The sequence below is a fragment of the Lepidochelys olivacea genome (assembly GCF_965140295.1).
Source record: "Lepidochelys olivacea isolate rLepOli2 genome assembly, chromosome: 9".
Lineage (NCBI taxonomy): Eukaryota > Metazoa > Chordata > Testudines > Cheloniidae > Lepidochelys > Lepidochelys olivacea.
The window spans coordinates 71681990-71691738 of NC_140419.1; positions in this window are offsets into that span (position 1 = coordinate 71681990).

Below are 9749 nucleotides of genomic sequence, written 5' to 3' on the forward strand. Positions count from 1 at the left end.
TAATAAAGATTTATCTAACTGTTTGAAAGTAGTTTAGACAGGAGGCAATGAGATCAACACTCAAATTCAGGGTAGGAGGGAATATCTCCATTGCTACACTGGTGCATTAATGATTGTTACTGCATGATACACATGAAAAACAGTGCATAATAGCATGTTGTCACAAAAGCAAACAATTTTGTAACTAACCATAAACCCCACAGGACCTGATCCTGAGAGATGCTAAATATTCACAATCTCCACTGACATGCTGTCCTCTACTCAGTGGCACGAGTGTATTGGGGGCACGGAGACCTACTTCAGGCAGTGGGATGAAGCAATGGTATAGAACTGCAGAACGGCTCTTCAGCCTGGGGATAGGAATCAGTCTCTGGTCAGATGAAAGGAAAAATAAGTTAAGAGTTCACTGATTTAAAAATCCAAATCAAATTGGGAGACAGGGATTATTTTACTACATTTCTCAGTCCTAATGTAGTATATTGATACTTGATTGTAAGACTGACCTGCAAACAACTCATTTAATCTAAGAGAAAATGTCCATGGAAAAGAATAACTGAGGCTCAGCTATCAGAATCGTTCCAGGCTGTACTTTTAGTGACTGTCACTGCCTCTTTAGCTACAGTTTAAGATATGAACATCTTTGAAAAGAGCGACAGTAGAAAGATCAAGCCTTTCTTACATATAAAGTACCTAAGTATAGTCTAGAAGAAAAACCAAAACCTTCAGACCACCGACACAAATGGTCTCCAGGGAGATACATTGTCGAAAGGCTCCTCTTCAGTTGAAACTTGAGTTCTGAGACTGAAGTGACAGAACTGAAGGCTACGCTCATCATTAAGTGCACTTCCCTCAAATATCTTTTTGCAATTTTTAAACTGCATCTTTCATGTGCAGTTCAGTCTGCTGTTTGGATTGACAATGGTGAAATATTTCTCCAGAAGGACCTGGGCACAGAAATAACTCGTCTGATATGTGGGAGGTTTTTTTTCTTTTAAGAGAGGGGGGTGGTATTGTTAGAATTAACTGGAGTAGGTGTAGTGCTCTTACTATGAAAGCTGACATGGTCTAAACAAATAGAAACTCATTCAGATGGCAGCCTATGGGAGGAGGTCTTTTGGATCAGTAAAGACCCTTCTCCTCCTTATTATGCATAGTTTGCTACAATCAGAATGGTAAGGCATTAAATTACAGCCACATGTGCCAATATTTAAATGATAATGAATATGTGGTCAAGTGAAATTGATTTGAGAATTCAAATTAGCAGGTGTAAATGATAAAAAATGCTTAAGACATAGTTTGGCGGCCTCTACAGCATTCTTGGACACTGGCAGCTAAATATGCTGCTCCTGCTTCTTTTCAGATTAATTGTGCTAGGGTGTTAGGAGAAGGGGAGGACTACCTCTCTGCTTTTGCATGGTCCAAGTTAGAGCCACCCAGATAGAAGCAGCACGGGAAATATGTTTTGGGTTAAAGACTGCACCTGGGGAGGGCATCTCAATTGGGCAGATAGTAGGTGGAGTCATCACAGACACACACTGGCAAACTTAGTTGGAGATACACGTCCCATAATAGAGCATTGCAAATTACTCCCTACCTTAGTACAACAGGAGAGCTCCAGGATTGTAGTGGAGCATCATAGTTTAAAGGAAATGCCAGTCACCATGGATGAAAGGCAACATCATCAAATCACCGGATAATTCAGTAGAATTTGCTCTGCACTTCATTCCTGAAATGTGATCACTCAGGGATTGTCTACACAGCGCGGCAAAGCACATTAGAGGAGTGTGATTTGTAAAAGTGCTTTAGTTGCCTGGTGCACAGCCCGTTGGAGCACTCTGAAAGGTGCCAGGTAGACAAACCCGCAAACTCTCTTCTGGTTGTGGTTGTGTTCTAAGCAAAAGCTATTATGTCTAATCCATGTATGCTGGCTTTTTAATAGGAATCCAGATTTACCAGAGCTCAGGAAAATGAAGATTAATGCCCTGTAACTTGCTGTACTGCCTATTCTCATTGCTTGAAGATTTAACTTAAAATTAACATTCTGAGTGTTCTTAACATGTGTTTTAATCAAGTTGCCAGTATCCCACAACATTTATCAAGTAGCATTTCTCTGAATTGCATTTTGAAAATAACAAAAGTAGGAAAGACTTTTTTTTATACACTTTCCCATGGTGTCCTTGAAAATAGCATTTCAACAAAAGCCTTTCAAAGTACAGTTTGGCTTGATTCCAGTGTCAAATAATAAACTTGATTATAAGGTTCAAAAATTAGATCAATGCAGTTCCTTGAAACTAACCTCAGCTTCAAAAAATGTAGTCTTGGTTAGTACATACTGATTTGATCTACATCTTTCATATCTCTATATATAAAATAAAAAGAAAAGGAGGACTTGTGCCACCTTAGAGACTAACAAATTTATTTGAGCATAAGCGAAGTGATCTGTAGCTCACGAAAGCTTATGCTCAAATAAATTTGTTAGTCTCTAAGGTGCCACAAGTACTCCTTTTCTTTTTGCGAATGCAGACTAACACAGCTGCTACTCTGAAACATATATAAAAAATAGACTTTCATTTGGACACTAGAGAACAATGAAAGGTTCTAAATAACAATTTGCATAAGATGACATTAGAATTAATAGGAATTTTAGGAACAGTTTTTTCTGCTTCCATCACATTTTTCTGTCTCTCGAATTTCTTCTTGCCTTTTCCCTTTCCACTACACAAATTAATGTGTTTCCTCATTATTTTGTAAAGTAGTCGGCATAGATAGTCAATGGCTACCAGTTTGTATGTCACAACTGATGATGCTGTTTGGCCAGTTGGCACACTTTTATACTGAATAAGCCAACTGATTACCCCACTATTGTGGTTGTCAGCTGGGTTGCACCAGTGTAACTAGCTGTCATGATTTCATCATGAAACTCACGATATTTGATGTTTTCTCCCCAACCTACTGCTCCTGAAGGCACATGATTAGATGAAAATCTCAGCTATCATTTTTTTTTAAGTGGCTGCTGATAAAATATCGATCATGTGACCTGAGTGCCCCCTAGAGCGTAGGAAACAAAAAGGCAAAATAAATAAATAAATCACATGATTTTTGAATGCTCATGGTTGATAATACTGTTACATGTAATAGCCCAGATCATTACTATCTGAAGAAAATCCCCCAGGAAGAAATTCTGGGGAAGGAAATCTCTACAAGGATTTCCTCACAGAGATCTTTCCAAACTGTTGCAGCCAGGGGGAAAAGTTTGCCTCCTTACAGAATAGGCCACAAGGCCTGAGTTCAAACCTGGTGACACCACAGTGATCCAAAGGTGGCCAGCAACATCTGTGCAGAGGCCGTACATGTCTGCACTGGCTGTACACTTAAAGCACCTCCCCCACATACTCCCTGGTAGCATGGTTCCTTGAAGCTGCACTACCAAGGACTCCCCTCTACCTACCCCTCCTGTATGGCAGCTGCCACCGAAATCTCAGACTGGGTTAGGCAGAAAGGGCCAGGCTGCATTTACCTTTTTCCACATAAATTCTACGGGGCCCTATTTTATTTTTTATAAATGTCAGCAGCCTTATTTTTGTTTTAAGGAATTTATAACACCATACCACAAATAAAAACACATTTTTGCCTTTCACATTACACTGTTTTCTGAATATCACTTCATCCCATATATATCCAACACTTATTTTTCACTGCACTCGAGAGCATTACAACCAAAGTGATGAAAGAAAAGTAAATCACATATGTATGGACCCACAATCAGAAAGGGCAAAAACTAACTGAAATTACATGGATTGGTGCTTCCACATCTTGTTAGGTGAGATTCAACCAAGTGAAAGATATATAAACTATTAAAGAAATGACTGTGATTTTTATTGACATACTAACTATGTGCATTATGGGCAGTTTATAGTTTTTTCCAAACCATTTTTTCAGCATTTAAGCCTCCAGTTACTTTCACCCACTCAAAAGGTTAAAACCAATCACCTTAAGTGTCCAAAAAAATTTAAAATCCCAGTGATGGTGGATAGTTTCCCTGAGTTTCATGTAGTCTAATGCTTTTCTTTTGGACATCAGATCTAAAGCATGAAACAAAGCTATTCTTGGTTTAAAATGCAGAACAGAATAGAACCAAGACCATGCTTTTAATATTTTGACCACTTTTTTTTTCCTTTCTCTATCCAAAGAATAATGGAGATAGACAGTTCTTTAGAAAGTGTATTATGACCATGCCTTTGAGACTGAAAACAATGTTAAAGTAATTATATGAATTAAATTAATTAACATATTGCCCGTCCAGTGGTTGTTTCCAAAGTACATATACTGAACACTAAGCCTGAGTAACATGATGTGTAATTGTGCTGACTTACAAAACTCAATGTAATATTCAGTTGAAATACATCCCTCTTTCTTCTGGCCATATTTAATAGATCACAGATCATCTCTGAGTATGTACTGTGCTCCTCCAGGTACACCTGCAGGTTAACTCATCAATGGGCTAAGGGAAATTAAATTTTAAAATGGAGGTTAGGAAAAGAAACTACATAAAAGCTGAAGACAACACTTCATGGACTTTGATGTGAGACTCTCCCATGCATCTAGTACTATGCACTCCATTACCTGAAAGGCAGCCAGCAGAGGGAGCCATGATCTACATCCAAACCACGTCCAACATTCCAGAATAGAGGACATTCATGCACAACCATTACAGAATGGCTTCAGAGAGTTTTGATGGTCAGATTTCAGTGGGGTACCTAGAGTAAGAGAAAAGAGTACCCTCAACTACCACAATTTCCATGCTCACTTAGAGCAGCTCTTGTATTCTCTTCCATGCTTCAGCTCTGTCTAAGTCATTAGGGTATGAGTCCTGATATCTGTTTCCTGGATTTCTTCAGTTGGGGAGTGAATGTTTAATATATCACCCTAGTTCATGTGATTAGTTGCTTCTAGTGGCTGACCCCAGCAACTACACAGCTTGCTACTGATTCAAAGACAAGACACTTGCTTTCCTTAATTCTGGTGGTAGGGGATCTGTGGTTTTTTGGTGCTTCAAGGTGGTTCATTCCTCACTGACCAAGGGGGCTCTGTGCGTGGAGGTAGTTTGTTATAAGTGGATTTTTCATGAACTGAAGAAGAGGAGGAGAGATGGCAGGTCTGGTTCGACAGTTGGGATGGAATTTCAAGTCAGTGCCCTTGTGAACAGGGTTGTACAAAAATAAGGTGGAATTGAAATGAGGATTAGGATTTGTTGGTGGGTTCCATATATCAAATTCAAGAATTTTGAATAGGAACCTTTGGAGACAGAGGTTCCATGGCTGTTTTGATTGTCATTAGATTGGTGCAGCTGGAGGTGGTGATTTTGAAAGAAAGTAACAGAAAGAAGAGTCTGCATGATGTAGTGAATAGAACAAGAGAGCGAGGAACCTGATTTATAAGTTGAGCTCTGCTCCAGAATCACTTTTTGACCTTGGGCAAATCTCTCAAAATCTCTGTGAGGATAACACTAAAATGGAGATAACAACAGAGATGGTTGGAAAATGGGCATTTTTTTGGTAAAAAAGTTATCCTTTTTTACACAAAATCCAAACTTTTTATTTTTTTCATAGAAATGTCTAAATTTGAAAAATAAAAATCAACCAGCTGTACTCTCCACATTTGCAAAGTGCTTTGAGATATACTACTCTGAGATTATAATACTTGGGAAGAAAGTGCTAAGTATTATTATCATCATCATTTTAACAAAGGAATTTGTATGTTTGGACAAGAAATAAAATGTACAGGGCCAAATTTATCAACAGCGTAACTCCACCAAGTCAGGAGAGTTATAGCTGGAATGAATTTGGCCAACAGAATAATAACACAGTTCTGTTTTCCTGTCTGACTGTTAGCATTTCTATAGTGCTATCACTGTAATGTCTAAGCATTATACGTAGATTATAGAATTAAAGGATTGCAGTATGGCAATTCCTATGTTCTTAATAAAGACAATAGATCATGTTTCAGTATTTGTATCTGTCAACATCTCTCTCCCAATGTGGAAAACAACCAGGTTCCAGAGTTCATATCTTCCCAATTGTCCCAGAAGCAAGTGTAATGTCAGTTTACCTTTATATCTATGCACAGTGACATAGTGCCCTCTCTGTGCAGATGCAGAACTCACTAGTGTTACTAGAGTTAGAAAAATATATGGGTGAGAAAATAGATCTCACTTTATATATCGGCAATGCTGACAGCATTCACTACCAATATTTCAAGTTTCTTTTACCCAGGTAGAGCAGATACTACTTATCAAGCTAAGGCCATGTGTCATCTATTTGAAACTGAGAATGAGTATGAACCTAAAATAAGACCACTGTGTCAGTAATAACACACACACACACAAATTCAAACCATCTAGAAACCATATGTGAAATGTTTTTTTAAAAAATGTTATCATAGAACAAATTAGACTCGAGAAAGCTTTCACAGTCTTCAAATGGAAGTGCACTAATTCATCGAAAACCTTAGCAACATGAATAAGCTCTCTCGCCTGCATTGAGTAATGTCTTAGTACTCTTATTTTTACAGGCATCTGTTTTGATCTTTATATGTCTACATTCACTTTATGTCAGAACTGCCCTTGGTTATCAGGGAGTGACTCTGAATTGATCTTATTCCTCTGCAGTCTCTGAAGTCACAAAAGCATATGCCTCAAATGGAGCTACTCAAGATGTTCAAACTTTCCAGCCAAAAGAGTCACAGAGCAATTTTGTAAAAGTTGCAGTTCATTAAAAAGGTAAACTTCAGGCCAGCTTCATCTCTTGTTCTCAAATCATCCCAGCATTAAAACTGATGAAGAGAAGATTTATCAGATTCAGAGCCATTCAACCATGACATACAGAAATGCAGAGCTCCTTGTACGGCCTCATTTGTCATTGTCATCAATCATTTATGGTCCTTAGAGTTTTATGCGGCTGTGCATTGAGTTAAGTTTTGAAATAGTTCATCTCATACAGTTGTAGAATCTCATTTGGATTCTTTGCAAGTATTCATTTATTTAAACCAGAAACCTAATGACACATCTTTGCAGCCCCAAATATCTATAGTTAACTCTATATGGGGTTAATCATTCCATCTTTATTCTTTATTTCAGTGGGAGTTTTGCCTGAGCAAAACTGAGCAAGGAATGCTGGATTTTGCCCTAAGTATAGTGGGTTGTTTTTTTCAAGAGCCAAGTACTGGAAAATGAACTTGATTCTTCTACAATAGCATTGTACATTTTCATAGTAGGGTTAACCCGTTGATAAAAATCAATGCAGCCAATCATATGATTAGCTGAACCAAATTGTAATTAGTTTGTAATTAAGATAATTTGTAAGCATATATTGTGTGTATAATTTCTAAATCAGGTTTATATATCAGCAAGCAGATAGGGATATCTTGGTTGTGTTCTGTTCTACTAGCTTTTATTTTCTCTTCTTATGTTTTTATCTGTTCGAGAGCTTTATTTTCTTCCCACTTGTAAGAGACAGAGTGCAGAACAGAAGTTACTTGAATTGAAAAAGAAGTGGGAAAATGTTTTTGAATGTAAAGTATAAGAGGCCAAATTTTCAAAAAGTATATTGATGCAGATAAGCACCTAGTGGGATTTTCAAAAATGTCAAAGCATCTAACTCCCATTGAAATTAACGGAGTTAGGAGTTAGGTGCCTCCACTCTTTTGAAAATACCACTAAGCACCTGCCTGCATGTTTATGTGCCTAAATTCCTTTAAAATGTTGACCCCAAATCCTCCCTCTGTTCCATGTTTAAGAGATACAGTGTTGTTCAGCCTTTTTGGTGTCTGGGGCAAGAATAACCCCTGCATATAACAGAACAAACCTCAGAGGGATCCCTGGCATCCTTGGGGCAAGGCTGCCGTACTGAATCCCCTACTACATGGAACAGTGACCACTGCTTTTGTGGAACAGACATGTCTCCGGTTCAGTGTGCTTTGTTGCTGTTCTACAGCATGAGGAGGAAGTTTCCTTCACCCTTGAACTGACTGATCCCTCTTCTCTGAGCCTCTTGGCCAGTGGCAGAGGATGGTATGGTCAACAAAGGAAAATGAACATATAAAATACACATATATAGATGGGAATTATACAGCTCAGGAACAAATCTCTTACATGTTGTACTACGGTAATCTATACGCCTAGAAAATTATATACAAGAATGTGACAGCAGAGAAATGGCCTAAAAGGAGCAGCTTTGCAGATCCCTCCACGTTTCTGTGTAAATCCCATTGTAAATAGATCTGTAGAAGAGAGAACATTTATCTTGCTGAAAATTCCCTTTCTCAAATACAACGTTCACAGATCAGGCTGCCCCTCGGTGGGGGAAGTGGGCATCCATGCCTCTTTCTGTCAGTGTTTTGCAGGTCTGAAGTCTGCTTGCACAAATTAAAAACCAAGTCTAGTCATCTGAGTGAGGATTATTCCGATGAGCAAGGGTTCACAGAACTGGACCCTATTTGTATACAACTCTTTTTGTCATCATCAAAATGTAAGAAGTCTTTAAAGATTTTCTTCAACAACATTTCAAAGATAATAAATGACAACAAGAGTAATAAAATATAACCAATTTCAGGATCAAGATAATTGTATCTGTAATTTTATAACCAGAAAAAACATGTAATGATAACATCAGCCTACTGCTCCCATTCATTCTATTTCATATACGCAGGCCAGTGAGCCAAATTTTTACTACTCTTCCTTGCAAATTCTACTGCTCCCTGTACAACTCCAGATACCACTCTTCAGCTATCCTGCACATTCTTCCTTATCCCAATTATGTCAATAGCAAAAAAATAAAGATTCTCATTGTTAGTGTAAGGCATTCCCATAATTTGTTTCACTCTTATAATACTGCAGGTTTTTTGCTGGCACTGATGTCTATCAGCTTTTATTATTTACAGAAATAAAGTGCTTTCAGGAAGCTCAGAAGAGGAAAAGCTTGGGGGATCTTGGTTCAACAGTCATGAGTAAGACTGGACACTCAATTACAGACCTAAAAGTCGCAATTATTCAACAAAAAGCCTTTAAAAACAGACTCCAATGAGAAACAGCAGAACTGGAATTAATCTGCAAACTAGACACCATTAAATTAGGCTTGAATAAAGACTGGGAGTAGATGGTCATTACACTAACTAAAAACTATTTTCCCATGCTAATTTTCCCCCTACTGTTACTTACACCTTTTTGTCAACTGTTTGAAATGGGCCATCCTGATTATCACTACAAAAGTTTTTTTTCTTCTCCTGCTGATAATAGCCCACCTTAATCAATTGGTCTCGTTAAGAGTTGGTATGGCAACCGCCATTTTTTCATGTTTTCTGTCTTCCTACTGTATTTTCCACTGCATGCATCTGATGAAGTGGGCTTTAGCCCACGAAAGCTTATGCTCAAATAAATGTGTCAGTCTCTAAGGTGCCACAAATACTCCTCGTTCTTTCTGCTGATACAGACTAACACGGCTACCACTCTGAAATGAGTAAGACTGTGTGCTTGTCATGGTAAAAGATGCAAAAAGTCATAGAATTTTCAATTTACAGTTAGGGAAACTGAGGCCGAGAGAAGTAATGTGACTTTCCTGGAAACAGGATCAGTGGAACAGTGGTGGAAACTTCCATAGATTTTGAGAAGGAAAAAGTTGCATGAAATGAAAGCAAAGTGCAGGCTTTTTCCTTCTCAAAATCAATGGAATTTTACACACTTTTTTTTCAAATTC